The 15,993-nt window shown below is 46.6% G+C and overlaps 1 protein-coding gene across 1 annotated transcript in view; it reads left to right on the forward strand.

Annotated features, from left to right (window-relative positions):
- The first annotated feature begins 8,997 nt into the window (after nt 1-8,997).
- The window catches only part of LOC119456237 (dermonecrotic toxin SPH), a 59,454-nt gene continuing 52,458 nt past the window's right edge, over nt 8,998-15,993 (forward strand). The window contains exon 1 of the mRNA XM_037717886.2: nt 8,998-9,049. The gene's annotated coding sequence lies outside the window, so the exon portion shown is untranslated. The remainder of the gene's footprint in view (nt 9,050-15,993) is intronic.

A 15,993-nucleotide genomic window follows, 5' to 3' on the forward strand; every position in this document is an offset into this window, starting at 1 on the left:
GAACTACGCTAACGGAAGAAACTCGAGGATCAACTCTCAACAATGCTTCGCATTAAAGTTATCATCCACCCGAAAATAGTACAATGCTACAAGCGATACCCACGCGGGTTTCTTCAAAAGCTGCGCAGTTTAATAAAAATACGTCCTACTTTGGGGATCGAACCCAGGACCAACGCTTTTCCGGCGTGGTCACTTTACCATCTAAGCTGACTAGGAGGCTAGCGGGTGACAGAAAGGGAAGTTAGTTCACCTGGTAGAACGGAAAGTCGTTGAAGCGGTGCTCGATCCTGGTTCGAGACAAGTTTTTCAACTGCAAAGTTTTCTTTCTGAGAAGCCCGCTTGGATTCACTTATAGCATGACATTTCTTCTTTTTTTTTCTTTTACGGAATTCTGTTACGTTCGCTTTGTTACAACTTAAGTGCTCCGTTTAAGAGTGCAATTTTTATCGCATCACTTCTTAACCTACACATGCTGGCTATGGCACTTACCAGGACAGATGCCTCGTGAGCCCCCACATTACTTCTGTTACGACTGAAACTTGAATGACATTTCTGCGTAATACGTGGGCGAGAATTGTGTTGGCGCCGTTAGCTGAAGCAACCGCCAGAGAGGACCGTTCCAGGTTCGAAAGTGATTCTGGTACCTTCTTTTCTTTCTTTCTTTTTTATTTCCGTAGAAGTGGAATGGCAAATATTGTTTTTCAACCCATGACAGTGTTATAAACGCGAAAATTGACGGCAGCGCCGAAGTAGCAAAGTGTACCCATTCCCTTCTTGTAGCGAACGCATTCCCTTTACCTTTCACCTTTTGCTGTGTAACCACCCCGCATACATGTTACCATCAATTTCCTCCACTCTGTGTGACGCGCAATAAGAATCGGATACAATAGAATTATATATACACGCAGTTCCAGTATTTCAAATGGTATTGTAACAAGTTGAACTAATGTTGAATTGCCATAGTTGATTTCTTGGGCGCAGGCTGGTGGGTATATTCTACATCCCCCCCCCCCCCCCCCCCAACCTGTCCTTTTTTTTTTTTTTCTTTCTTGCCTTTCTTTTCGTTCTTTATGTATATTTGTTTCTTACTGCTTTCTTTCCATCTCTGTTTCTTATTTCTTTTCTGTCTTTCTTTATGCGCGGACGTTTTCAAAGTTCCGCACACGAGTAAAGGAAGGCACAATAAAAGCGTAAAATGGGACTCAAAGACCTACGAAGTTTCGTACCGAAGCGAAAGTACGCGACAGTTTCCCAGAACACGCACACAGTTGACAGATTTGCAAACAAAACAGCTGCACAGCACATGTAACTACACTATATAACTACACTATATTGCTACATATGACTATGTCAAATGTGCACGGCACATACATTATTTATACAACGTGCACAATATTCCAGCGCAAGGTAGCAAACCGGACATTGCGATCTGGTTAACTTACCTGCCTTTACCTTATATTACTGATCTCTCTCCCGCCACACAAAAAAGCTTGTGCTGCTGCTGCATCATTCTGAGTTTTCTATACTATAGTCCAAATTAGTCTTGCATGAAAGAATTGAGCACCTTGAGGGTGCGTGTATGTATAGGTCCGCCTTTCAACGCGGAGAGTCATACTCGTACAGTGAAAGGCTAGACAGTGACTTTGCCGATTGCTGCCCATTGGGCCGATCCGTATGTGGGCTTTCCGTGCCGTAGCTTCGTCCTGTACGTACGCGACCTCGAAACAATTCACGCATCGTTGAACACCAGGATTCAGCCTTTACACCGAAAAAGCCGGTTTCGTAAGAGAAGCGCCCGATCACAGATCGTTTTGTAACGCGAGCGGTAAATGCCCTGCAGCTCCTTTATTTCCTCATTGCTACTTGTTCTTTTGTTGTTTTGTATTTTTTATGACCGTGTTCGTGTGGGCAGTGCTTTGATGGCTGGCTGATGTCGCTGTTAAATGTGCCATTCGTAATGCTGGGTTCTTAAGGTAGCTAAACACGACGGAGGAAAAGAAAAAAAGAAGAAATAAAAGCTTGCTCCGATGGGACCAGGTCACTGGTTCGCGTACGCGTGTCGTCTTATAAATGGGCTGCCTTGAAGAAAATACACTTCATCACGTAAAAAGACCCGTGACAAACATGGAGAACGCTTCGCTTTTAAGAGTGGAACGCCATAGCATTCAAAAATCCCTGACTGCTTCTCACGCTTCCTGGCAACTGCAGCTCATGTAAGCGTAATGTTTACCGGGAAACGCTGGCGGCGAACGCTATGCACGAAGGCGAGCTTTCTGGTAGAAACGCCGTCTCTTGGATGGGCCGATCCCGGAGGTTGTGCACAGCCACACCAAAAAAATTACTTTATTTGCAGATTTCTGTAATAGTTTCGCACTTTTAATATTTCAGTTTGAGAAGAGTTAACATAAAAGGCATGCGCTGTCGGTGTTTTGTTTCATGACATTTGTTTGTGGGCTGACATTCTTGAAATTCGGAGGAATAAATTTGTTAAGAATGAAAGACAAGGTATGAGCAACTTTATTGATAGAATGGTGTGGCAATATAACCCCGCATGTATATCATGTCAATTAAAAAGAACCTATAGCAAGGCGTGGCTTATACATATACCTAAATACATACGGAAATTTTCTCTAACGGACAATGTCACCGACCCCGACACCGGATTTCAGTCTGCGACACGGAGCCCTTAACGCGATCGCGGTAATAATTGGTCGATGTTTTATGCGCTCTGGCTCCTTCTCCGAAATGACCATATGATCCAGCATTCGTCTCACACACTGATTTACTACGGTCATCAGACTCATCACCCTAGACTGGCTGAGTACCGGATAGTTATGATAACCTACGCAATTCTCGATGACATTACCAGTCCGGTCGCAGCCACAGTTGAGCTTACGGTATCGGGTACTCTCACTTAAATACTTTCAGTGCTGGGCTGAGGAGGAGCACCGAGGGCCGCAGCCTGATTCGTTGACACGTATGTCAGCAAAAAGCGCGGACATCCCTCATCCCCTTTATATTAAGGCGATTTTGTTTGGGCGAAGTGGACGCATACGCATAAACCCCATTTTTATCTTATGCCGCAGGGATTGACAGGGATTCCAAAGAAAAGTTAGCCGCAGGGCCTGTCGGTGGACCCTTTAACTGCATCAGATTACCTCTTGCCTATGGAAATGCATGAATGTAGCAAAAAACTGAGGTACAGCTCACGCTCGAACACAGCAGCAAAACCTTTTTTTTTCTGCTTGGTGAAAGCCGAAATAACCCGTAATTGTCATAAATATGCCAGGCATATTTCTGATGCCAATTTTACGGCAAGAAAAAAAATAGTTGTCTTCGTGAAGGTCTTGCAAAAAACAACCCTTCGAAACGCTGGAACCACGGACCGAGGCAACACCTTTCTTGTTCTCCATCATTTCGCGTACAAGTCAGCCCCTTTTACACACGCACGCCTTCTATACCTTATGATAAATGTACAGTGTCACTGAGTTATAACAGCCGCAAAATAGTTGATGCCAAAATATAGGCACGATTAAAATCAATTGACCCTTTTCGCGGAGCAGTTTGCTCTAGAGGAACGAGATGGCGCTTTCGGCGGCGCGCCATACGTTACCTCAGCGAATGCGCACGAATACGAAACCATTACTGCTTCTGCCCTGCTACTGTGCGATCAGCTGTCGGAAATGCAAACTGGGTGTTCGCTAATGCACTGCGTCCAATTCATGCTGCAAAATGTGTAATGATAAAGGGAAGAAGTGCGCGGTAGTTCGCTGCAAAAATAGTGATTCACATATAAGGAATGGAATCAACCTGTGTCACCGCTGCTGCATAAGGACTGCCTGTGTTGCCGGCCCTTCGCGATGCACGGATTTCCTCAAGGATCAAAAAAGATAGTTCATCCGCCAACGCTGTATAGCTAACCTCCAAAGAAAGAACTTCAACTCCTGAACGTCGGCACTTAAGAGGGAGAGCCGCTCGTTACAAAAGGAAGTAGCGCCACTGAGTGGCATAGTAAGGTTCTCGCACGTTATCTACACACATCGATGACTACACACATCGACTCGCATGCAAACTTACGCCCACCCTATCGCCAACGTATCAATAACAAGTGAATGGGCGCACACTTGGAACCAATGTGCCGAAGCATGAGTGACCGCGACTACACCGACAAGAGAGGACTGTTGGAAGCTGAACGTTTCGCGACGATCCACAGAGTAAGCGAGGGACTAGCGATAATGCGTCTTTGCTACAAGTTACCGCAAAGTACAGAACATTTACATTCCAAGCCTTGTGCAGAGCATACCCGCGAGCGATTAGGCTGAAAATAAACAATCAGGTAGTGGCCGCTGCTCGCGCCGTTTGGACAAGGCGTAATGAGCTCTGAAAGCACTTACATGTCCTGTAAAGCTGTGGCCAAAGCTTCGTGTCGTGCACAAAGCCACCGTCTACGATATTCCTCGAAACGGAGGTTTGCTGCGCCGCACCGGCGTCACGCGCTTGCATTGTAAACGCGGAGGCAACGGAGGCAGCTGAGGCAAGTAATGGACGCGTCACCACGTGATCAAACATGGCAGCGCCCACGCGAGCGCCGCGAAAAGGGTCAATTCAAACTCGCGAAGTAACGTAACCCATCAGCAGCAGAATATGTATAGGCCCGTAGCGCAGTGAGCGTGCGCAAGGTGGATTAGGTTGCACAGGAAAGAGGACTATGTGCGGAGCCGCATGTAGTTACTTAAGCTCAAGTGCACCGTAATTCATGTAAATACTATACGAGTCGCCATCAACCATGTCGACGCTCCCAATGAGCTCCTGACCAGGGCTTTAACTTCCGCTACGCAACTGCGGGAAGCCTCATTGCGTTTTCAGTAGCGCGTCAACAGCACGTTTTGCGTTAGAAAAAAAAAAAAAAAAAAACGGAGGCAGTGGTGCGCAAAATACAGCGCTGAGTAGCCGCGTTCACGTTACCACTGGACCCCCAATTTGCCGGAGCTGCAGTACGCGATGCGAAGACTCGAACCTTTCCGCGGTGACCTTTATTTTCCGTTCCGTTAGAGTGAGTGATTTTCTTCGAGCCATCGGACCGCAAAACCCAACATAACGGATGCGCGAATTTTGCCGTTCATCTCGCCCAACGCAAGCGTGCCCTCTTGAGACGACATGCACAATTTGTGCCTAAAAGCCGATCGCAGCGCCCTTCGCGCAGTGCCCTGTTATACCCCTCTAGGTAAGTTCAGACAGAGTGCACGGAAGTGGCATCTAAATCCTCTGTTTGGGTTTGCGAATTGCCGAAGTCAGTCAACAAAGGCAAGTTTCAAGCGCCTAAATCTTCATAACAAATTTGTTCACACTGTATTTCTTTCTTTTTTGAATTTCAGTGATAAAATTGATACACAGCGAACGCGTTGAGACGCGTTTGTTAGAAGAAAAGAATAACGCTCGTAATTAATGTGCTTTGTCGCAGATGACACGAAGTATACTGTCAGCCTGGCTACGCGTAAGCGACAGTTCTGCGTAGCGATCGAGGTCGGTGGCGTTTGAGTATATTGACGGCGTCAACCCGAAGCCATAAATCCGCGAACACCGTCCACCCTATTTTTTGTTTTCTTCTGTCTTTCTACAAAAAACTGCTTACGAGCCTTTCTCCAAAAATCTTGTCTAGAAACCACAGATGCACAGTGAAAAAGGTCCAAAGCATAATCATTAATTCCAATCAAATTAAGAAAAAAAATGCACACGGTTTCAGATTCAACCGAGGTGAAGTGAAAAGCAGCAGCAACTGGACGGCCTTTCTAGGATGACCTCAGTTAATTCAAATTTAATTAGTGAAAAGCGGACGTGTCCACCAATATGTTCTGGGTTAGACGTGAGCTTTGTTACTATTGATGGCGGCCTGCACCCAGTGATCCAATTTTCTGGCAGAACCTTTCCTTAGACCGCCTTCAATGTTACAAAATTGTGGTGGACGTGACGTCAGCGCAGTTAAAATGCCTGACAAGAATTTGCTTGAGATCTATGCAGGAAGAAACTTCTTGTTTCAAAGAAAAAAAAATAGAGAGTCACTCGAAAGAACCGCAAGCCACTCCGATAAAAGAGTGTTAGCTGGTTTCACAACGATAACTTCGGCGAAAAAAAAAATGATGTGGGCGATAGTGACAATGGCAACGGTTCATATGGGCTGCAGACTCTGGATCGTATCCTGGGTGGACAGCTGAGTGAAATGGAGTTTAAATCTAGCATACGGCTTTACTTTTTAGCTGCGACTGATTTCAGTCGCATCAATAACCGACATCATTTTGAGCCAGCAAAGAATCCAGAGCATCATCGCTTTACAGAAATGTTGGCGAGAAGCACAGTACTAAAGATTTGCCTGCTTTACAATCGAAACACACATGACAAACGCATCGTCTTTCTTCAGCTCTTCAGCGTAAGAATGCCTATATCGCGCACTGTATATAGCAGCTATGCCACTATTACGTCAGTCGCCTCGCCCTGGGCCATGCGTTGGCGACGCGTTGAAGTGACCCCCATTGACTAAGCGTCGTTAGTGCGCCGAACCGCTTTCAGGAAGCGGAATCGCTGCTGCGTATTCGGGCCGCAGCCAAAGAGGAGCCGATCGTGGACCACTCTCGTGTCGACATCAAGGCCGTGACGAGGTCACCATCGGCCTCGGTCCGTGGAGGTCGCTGGCCGTTACGTTATTATAATGAGAACCCGATTTCCTCCTTCGGAAACTGCACCTCGAAGTGCAGTGATTGATGGCCCAATTGATAGCCATCCGAAGATTGAACGCTGAATAATATCTGCGACAGTACTCACTTATGCGCCACCCCGTATGCTGATTTTAAATAACGATAAACAAAACGTATCTGTGAAAGTTGGATAAGGTTATACCGCCTAATTAAGTTATAATAACGTACTACGCTGCCTAAATTGGACGGTTTGTCCGGTTCACTGTGCGCGCTTTGTTACGCTTTCTTAGCTGTCTTGTTAGGCACTCTTTCGGTCAGTCCGGGACGACGGAAATGTCACTTTACGAGTCCGTGCTATCGCCAGAACAGCGCGAGGTAGGGTGTTAGGCATCTCTGAGGCAGCGCGCCCGCGTGTGGACATCGGAACCCGACCTGCCGCGGAAGCCCAGTGCCTATTGCATGGCGCCGCTGAGCTCGAGGTCGCAGCTTCGATCCCCGCCACGGCGGCCGCATTTAGATGGGGGCGAAATGCAAGAACGCCCGTGTACTTAGATTTAGGTGCACGTTAAGGAAACACCAGGCGGTCAAAATTAATCCGGATGCTCCCCCACTACGGCGTACCTCATATTCAGATCATAGCTTTAGCACGTAAAACCCCATAAGTTTAATGCTGTGCGTTACTGCCCCCGTCATTGTCTAATTTCGTAGTCGCATAGAGTATAGCAGTGAATGCCCCATTGTGCCGTGTTGTTCCGCTTTGTGGTAAATGAGGCAAACTGAAGCAGATGCAAAGGGCGCGTAATCACTAAACTTATCGTGTGTTATCGTTATCCTATACACTCCACACTCCGGCACCGTCACGGTCATCGTCTTGTCATGTCTTCGATCTCCATTACGAGTGGCACCGGCCCGACCTCTGGCCAACGATGAAGCGATCTTGCGACATGTCTTGCAAATTCAGGCCAAGAATTTCATTGCACAAGCACGTGGTTTGCAAAGGAGGATAAAACACTGAGAGGTATGCAGCGCAGGCGTGTGTGGGAGCGTCTCTGGAGAAAGCCACGCGTGCGGAATTTACCACACAACGAGAATGAGTGAGACTGTGTCGCTAAGGACTGTGTCGCTAAGGACTGTGCGGTACCAAAAAAGGATTGTCTGTCGTTATTGCAAAAGACGGACACCGCACCGACACTGGCTTTTCTTTCCTAAAAAAAGAGGGAAAAAAAAGAAAATTTGTCCCTTAACCCTCCTCTCCAATAACCCCATATGAACGAATGGAGTCTTGTATAAGGAACCGGTATGTTTCCATATCATATCGATTTATTAGGCGTGCGAGTTCTAGGGCATATATTTCTTTTTTTAATATGATTGCTAGATAAAAAAAGGTCGTACTACTTACAGATAGGAAGGTTTCAATAAATCCTCAATTGCTAGTGAGCGTCTGTCCTGTCCGCCTGGCCTGTTTTTTTTTTTCGACAATTTAGCGCTTAGCACAATGACCAATACGTGCTGTACAGGTTTATGTGCATTATGTCAAGAGATTGGCCCGTTTCTTAGTCAGTGCCAGCGAGCAAGTCATACGCCTGTTTACCCCCCCCCCCCCTCCTCCCTGTTAGGCACCGATATCCTCGCTGAAATACGAGGGTCGAAGCATTTCGAAGCTACTGTCTACGTTAACACACGTGCACATGAGGAAATGCACAAGCCTGTTAATCAAGTACGCCGAATGAGTATGTGATGTATGCGTGTGATGAAAATAGCCAGGGTGTCGGTCTTATTATATACAGCAATATCAATATAGGAAGCGTGGTACTGAGCACCCGGAAGGAAGCACGACACGCATAAGAGACATATGCCGCATACCGGCCGTCAGGAACTACACGGCGACAACTTTCCACATGTGACGCCTTTTTTTTTTTTTTCCGAGCTCTGTCTCATCCATCAGCGCAGCTTCCCGCGTCTTCGTCTTTGCCGTTCCCGTCTGTCATGAAAACGAGTGAACTGAGAAAAGAAAAAGAAAGCAAGATTGCTCTGCATGAAAACGAAACGTAAACAAACGAGTAATAAAAGAGACCCGCAAATATGCGATCGCACAGACAATACCCCGTCCGTGACTGTCTAGGTTATTCGAACGAAAGGCAGTAGTCACCTAAACTGACTTTTTTTTTTCTCCTTCACTGCGAACTATGACTTGTGATCGATGTCTCCAAATGAGGCGAAAACAGCGACAGGCTCTACACGCGAAGGACGTTTTTTTTTCCCTTCTTGAGTACTTCTGTATTTAGCCATCTGCTTCAACACTGTCGACGAAGTGCGAACGCTAGCCAACAAGGCCTGGAGGTCGAATGGTGAAGTTGCAAGTAAGTGAAGAAAAACGTTATGCATCGTCATCGAATCTAGATATAAATGAAACTTGGGCATTATATAACCAGTATTGACTGCGCTGACACGGTTTTGTTTAAGAGATAAAGAAAGATTCAAATGCGTTAAATGAAAGCAACGAATTGGGGAAAGTGCAAATTTTGCGGTGCCAAGGGTATCTTTACCATTGATCACAAATCAATTTTCCGGATTGCATGCATAAACGATCTGGAATCGCCATGGTCTCACTTTGATAGTTGTCGATTTCTCATTTCAGTTGCATGTAAGCAAAAAGAAAAGAAAAAGAAGATTTACAGTGATATGACTTCCTAAGGAAGTACGACAGCGTTGTACTTCCTTCAAATAAATACAATAATGGTAGTTTTCGCACAAGGAATAAATTTGCAGGCAATTCGCCTACGTGGCCCGTGAGTTCACGTTGCCAGGGAGCACATGACTAAGATGAAAGTGGTACGCGCGTCAGTGTCAAAGCAAATTATAGGCGTGTTAAAATCATACGTTTATATGAAATACACCGCCGGCCCTGGTGCGTATATTATATGAAACCCGCCCATACCTTATCAGCCATAAGAGATGATTTATCTCTAAAATATTTTCTTTAGCTGCGCTGTTATAGTGTTCGTCCTTACATTGGGCGTGCTAGCCATGAAACTTAAATCATCTCAGTGCTGAGAATCCTGACGTAGAATAGCGCGAAAAACAAGGGACGAGAAAGAAACACGACACGAGCGCAGACCAGCAACTGTAATTTATTCCTGCGGCCTGATGTCATGAACTCTTTATCTGCAGAAGTTTTGTAGAATCACGCATCACGCCGTGGGCAGTTTAGTAAAATGTGATGCACATATCGACGATGTCAGAAAACTGTAATGGTCAAACATCTTCCTCGAAGATCCTCCCCAAACACCATGGCTACATCTTTCGAAACGGAATTTGAAAGGTACTGGTATATTGTTTATCTGAAGTCCTTTTAAGCTACTGAAGATTCGGCAACAACCTAACTCGGAAGTCTAGCTCAGTGCGAGTTGCCTGCCTTGTACGAAGGACGCGTGACCTGTGTAGCTTATTCATGTACTTAGACTGCGTAAAATACCAACGCAGAGGCTACACTCTGGTTTTTGAGAAGTCCGTCAGCTTTTAAGTTTCTATTTTTTTTTACAAGCAAATCATTTCCATCTTGTGCGCCACTGCCCCCTACTCGATGCAAAGTCACTGTAGTGAGTGAGTGAAACAACTTTATTGAGACCAGTGGACTAAGGTCTGGGCCTAGGCCGCGCCAGGAGCAGTAGAGAGACCCTGTTTCCCGGCCGCCTCTCGAGCTCGCTGGATGGCCTATAGTTGGTATTGCAGATCTGAGCTGATCAGCCCGGTTTCCAACGCGCCCCAAGCTGTTCTGAGGAGACTGCATTTTTATCTTGTACATGTGCGCAATCCCATAGAATGTGTTCTAGGGTGGCGTGTTCTGTCCTACATAATTCACACAAGTCATCTTGGTATAGTTCGGGGCATACATGCGATCTAGGTGCACCGGGTTGGGGAGGGAAGGTTCTAGTTTAAGTCGCCTCCAGTGAACCGTCTGAGATCTGAATTTGGGGCTAGGAGGTGTGAATTTCCACCTCGACTTTTAGTAGAAGCGGGTGATGTCGCAGAATCTGAACGTTCTGTCCCTCTCCTTCCAGGACTCCCCTCCCGTTCCTTCGGGGGAAGCTTCTTCGCGAGCGCGGTAAATGAGACCTCACGCGACACGGTGGGCTTCCTCGTTGAGGTTGGAAGCGGGGGACTCACAGGAGGTGTGGGCTGGGAACCAAATGATGTATCTCTCTTCGAATTCCTCTGATGATACGAGCTAGGCTTTCCCGTGGAGTATGTTAGCGGCCTCGGGTGATATTTTTCCTCACGCGTAGTTGATGGCCGACTGCGAGTCGTTGATGATGTATCTAAATTTGGGGGAAATTAAAGCCTGGGCGAGCTACGTCCTCCGCAATTTCGCTATTATTGGAGCGTATCGAGCACGCGCTTATGCACTCGTGCTCGGAGTTTATTACTACCGCGACGTAGGATTCGTGACTCAGGTACTCCGCTGCGTCCACGAACAACGCCTCCTTGTCTCTACCGTATGCCTTGAGTAGAGCTTTAGCTCTGCTTTCCCTCCTGCCCTGATCAAGTTCGGGGTGCATGTTTTTGGGCAGAATGGGGACCTGGATATTTTCCCTGATTACCTTGGGAATCGACACTTTACATCCTTGTTGTTTGTGATAGCTTATCCCTAACTGTAGTCACTGTAGCTCTCCGTCTCATTATGACATATAAACAGTATCAGCCACTGTTCAAGGTACCAAGAAAAGACACAGACATCGCCATTCATGAATTTGGGTGGCCCCCGAGGTGCTGTGCGGTCAACTGCCTTGACTGAACACCTGTGAGTGCGTATCGTTGTCGGTTGCATGCGTAGGTGTTTCCCGAATCTGCATTTCAATCTCTCTCATCTTCCTCTTCCTCCGGTACTCCTCCGTCAGCGTATATGACAGCGAAGCGAATGGTCCTCTGTTTGACCTCTCTACCTTCATCTTGTACCCATCGCTCCTCCCATTCATCGTGCCCCCATCACATCGTAATAAAAAAAATCACAATAAAATAAAAAGACAGCTATAACTCCAAAGGGGGCACTTGCATTTCGGTTTTCATTGGTGCTTTCGCAATCCGCTATGATCTCGGACTGACAATTCGCTGACACATGCGCGGAGGGCACGGTGCCGTAGCCCCAACGGAACGACGAAACGCGGATGACCTACTACGGCGAACAATACGGCGCGTATGTGCGGCGCTGCCCGGTCGCTGCCGTCCGCTTCTGATCGAAAGTGCATGGCCCCGTCACGGTCATTCGTGGCCGAGCCAAGCCACTCGGCACCGTTATTCCTCACGATATTCAAAGGCTTGTTGGCGGACGCTCGGGCTGCTCTTTGTGCGGCCGGCAACGAACAGGATGCCAAGGCCAAGGTCACTCTCTGATCTCGTGTGCTCCTCTCGCGTTCCTATTATTTATTTTCTCGACCGCAGGCGCCTGTGCAAACATCAACTCGGCGTCCTGCAGCGGTTGGGTATCTGGAAGCACGCGTCTTGCTTCCACATTTGAAACATAGCACTCCGCAAGCAGCGCGCTCTGGGGTGGCTTTATTTTGTTATTTTTCTTGAACCCTTGCTTCCAGCGTCGCGAGTCCTGAACTCACAACGAAACCTCTGCGTCCACAGGAACTTGTAAGTCGTTTTCCTCCTGTATTTGTTGCTGTCGTCTTGTTGCTGTCGCACACAACCGCTCGGAAGCATTGGTCAAGAAGCAACGTACGCAATATTAATGCCCGAATGTTATACAGGACAATGAATGAATGAATGAATGAATGAATGAATGAATGAATGAATGAATGAATGAATGAATGAATGAATGAATGAATGAATGAATGAATGAATGAATGAATTCGGGGGTTTTACGTGCCAAACCACGATTTGATTATGAGGCACGCCGTAGTGTCTCATTAATTCTGACCACCAAGGGGATCTTTAACGTGCCCCTAATGCACGGGACACGGGCGTTTTTTGCATTTCGCCCCCATCGAGATGCGGGAGGATGCACAAGAAGATGCACAGCACTACTAAAGGCGGTCACTCCGACCAATGAAGTCCCGAACATGCAATGGGGGACGAATAGGTTACCGCGGCAGCGACGGATATGCCCACGGTCACACAAATCTTCCCAGCAGAAAACGTTATGGAGCCGAACCGGTTTAACGAGATTTGTACGAAGAAGCAGCTGCTCAGGCCTCTCCTGTGATCCATCGCCATCACGTGTTGATCTGTGGGCCATTCAAAATACGAAGAGAACGCCACTCCCAGCCAGCTACAGACGGTTCAGCAATGCTGTACCGGAAGAGGACGGGCTTAGCTTAAGCTTGCTGTTCTAACCGAAGGTCTATGCTTCGCCGAGCACACAGAGTTCACGCTATTTCCTTGCCTATTTCTATCTCCTTTTTCTTTACCTCCGGTCAAAGTTAATAAACCAGGCGTTCTTCCCGGTAACCTCCCTTTTTTCTTCTTATAGCTTTCTATCCCCCTTCATCTCATGGAGCTTAACGTCTCAAAGAAGCCCAGGTACTGCTATACACCGCAGTGCGGAGCCGTAGATTAATTGCAACCACCAGATATTCTTTAACATGCTCAAAAAGTTTGGTATTACAAATGTTCTTGCATCCCGCCGAAAATGCTGCCTTCGCTAACAGGTAGTCGAACCCGCGTCCTCATACCTAGGATGAGCACTTAGCCAACCAAGCTCGTGGAGCACATACTTTAAAACAATGGTACGCTAGCCCGCAATCTACATAAAGGAAGAAATGTACAATATGAATGACCACCATGCCTTCGGAGAATCATAGCCCTAAAATGTTCACTGTACTCGTTAGCATTTTGCTGATGTGAACGTACTCCTGGGCAGAAAAGCATGGTGATTGCAAACTTTGCCTTTAGATAGAAGTTGTTAAAGTTCGCTTATAACGATAGGCTCACAACACAGGATGGCGGACGAAGTTCTCGGAAGATGAACGCTTGCGTAAGTTTTCCCTTGTTCTTCCACAATACAGCAAGAACTTCGGCTTTCGTCGGCACTGCTGCATAAAAATATTCGCAAGAAACACCTCCTAAGAATCACTTGGAAGTGCTTGCAAAAAAAAAATGCAGATATAAATGGCCTTTGTGTGTCGAACAGCATGCTATCTAAAAAGGCACTTTTCATGGAATGATCGAGCGACAAGCTGGGTGAATCGCCAAATGGAACGTGCGTGAACGTAAACTTTCGTAGCAGGATGTTACCGGGACGCGTCGGAGGCGTTCCTGACGCGAGAAATGTGGCACGCAAGGGTGCCATTGTTTTCGGTTCGACTTCTTACTCTTTTTTTTTTTTTTTCACGAAGCCTAGCGAGCGAATTCTTTGGTGTCAGGTCACGTCTCGTTTCACACAGCGTGCAGTAACAAAAAGAAAAAGAAAGAAACAAATAAAGAAAGAAAGAAAAGGAAAACTGGCGCGTCATAGTTTCAAGACCGTGCGCTCTCACTCCCTTGACAGCGCTGAGCAGAAATAAACTAGTGCGAATACTCTGCGAACACCACATTTCTCCCTCACTGTTACTGCATATTAAAGGGGTCCTGAGCCACTCTTTATTGAAGTGGTGAAAGACATTTGAAGTGGAAATAGGCTATTTCATAAACCCGTCGTGGTTGCCCAGTCAGCTAAGGCGTAGCGCTACTGAGCACGAGATCGCGGGATCGAATCCCGGCCGCGGCGGCCGCATTTCGATGGAGGCGAAATGCAAAAACGCCCATGTGCTTGCGTTGTAGTGCCCGTTAAAGAACCCCAGATGGTTAAAATTAATCCGCAGCCCTCCACTACGGCGTGCATCATAATCAGAACTGGTTTTGGCACGTAAAATCCCAGAAAGAAGGCTATTTCATAAATATTTTGCAGCAAAGAATCACTTCAATGCGTTCAGCAGAATCGGAGTTATTGGCAATCAAACACGGCCTCCGCTGTGCTCTCCTCCCTTCTTCAATGCCTTGCACTGCGAAGGCTACGGCGAGGTGGGGCGTGGCCACAACGCTCCGCCTTCGAAATGTCAGCGTGGCGCGCAGTTCAAATTTCATGTTCGACTTCCGACTTTGGTGCCTACGACGCGCTAAACGTAAGCCAAACGCGGCTGTCCTCAGAGAGCCGCAATGCGCTTAGCCAGTGGACTCGTGGCGGCACCTCGCGGCGGCCGCTGTGTAGCCGACCGGAGTGACCAATAGCAGCCGTGTATTGGAGTGTGCTTTATTACGAAATAAAGCACACAGAAAAGAGTGAGGATCGTGGCGTCTTTTGAAACGAGGGCGTTTGAGAGAAAGGTGACTTCGCGCTCCGCTTGCGACCTCCACGCACCACGTACGACAGCAAAACTTGGCTGAGATGTTCACAGCAGCGTATGCTACCCGCGGACTACGTTATTTCACCAAGCCCGAGGGGTGGGTTCAGGGCCCCTTTAACTATTGGCGTCAGGACTGTGCTATCGTGTTTTCATCATGAGCATATAAGCAGGGTGCAAAAACACCCGTGTACCGTACATTCGGTGCATGTTAAGGAACTCCATGTCAAAATTAGTCTGGGGTCTCCCACTACTGCGTGCCTGATAATCATGTCGTGATTCTGGTACGTAATATCCCAGAATTTAATTTTTAATTTTTTTATATGTATTTGTCTCCGCATGCTCTTTTCTCTATGCGTTTTTATATATATTGTTATGCGAATAATAATAATAATAATAATAATAATAATAATAATAATAATAATAATACCTGGGGCAATACGGAAAAGCAGGCTATTGACGCTTTTTGCCCATAATTATAACTAATACAAACGAAAGCCTCAAGTACGAAAACAGAAAAATAAAGCGAAAGAAATAACCTTTACATTCTTTGTAAATAAACGAAATTGTCTAACGAAAGTCAACCAAATCTAGCTAACAACAAGACGAACATTATTGTGGTCACATGAGGCGCATACGTGTAATTAAAGCATGGCTTGCTGTTTCACTGGGTAGTAAGTTATTTTCTCGGTATTTAACCCAGCCTTGTGCCTCTCAAGGTAAAATTTAAAATAAAGCTGTCATAATCTTTTCGAACACAGTTTTGTGCGTTAAGGAGATCCGGAATACAAAACAATAAATTTTCTAAACCATTCTGTCGAGCTGCCTAATCTTGAAGTACGCAGTAAGCTCGAATTAAGGTATCTATTTGGGGCCTAAAATTGGCCAAGTCAGGCACTTTGAAAAAGCAGCCACTGGGACTGTACCATAGTGGATGAGAAAACCTTGAGATATAGTATAGCAAGTAACAGTGATGGCAG

Source organism: Dermacentor silvarum, chromosome 6 (assembly GCF_013339745.2).
Source record: "Dermacentor silvarum isolate Dsil-2018 chromosome 6, BIME_Dsil_1.4, whole genome shotgun sequence".
In the NCBI taxonomy this organism is placed as follows: domain Eukaryota; kingdom Metazoa; phylum Arthropoda; class Arachnida; order Ixodida; family Ixodidae; genus Dermacentor; species Dermacentor silvarum.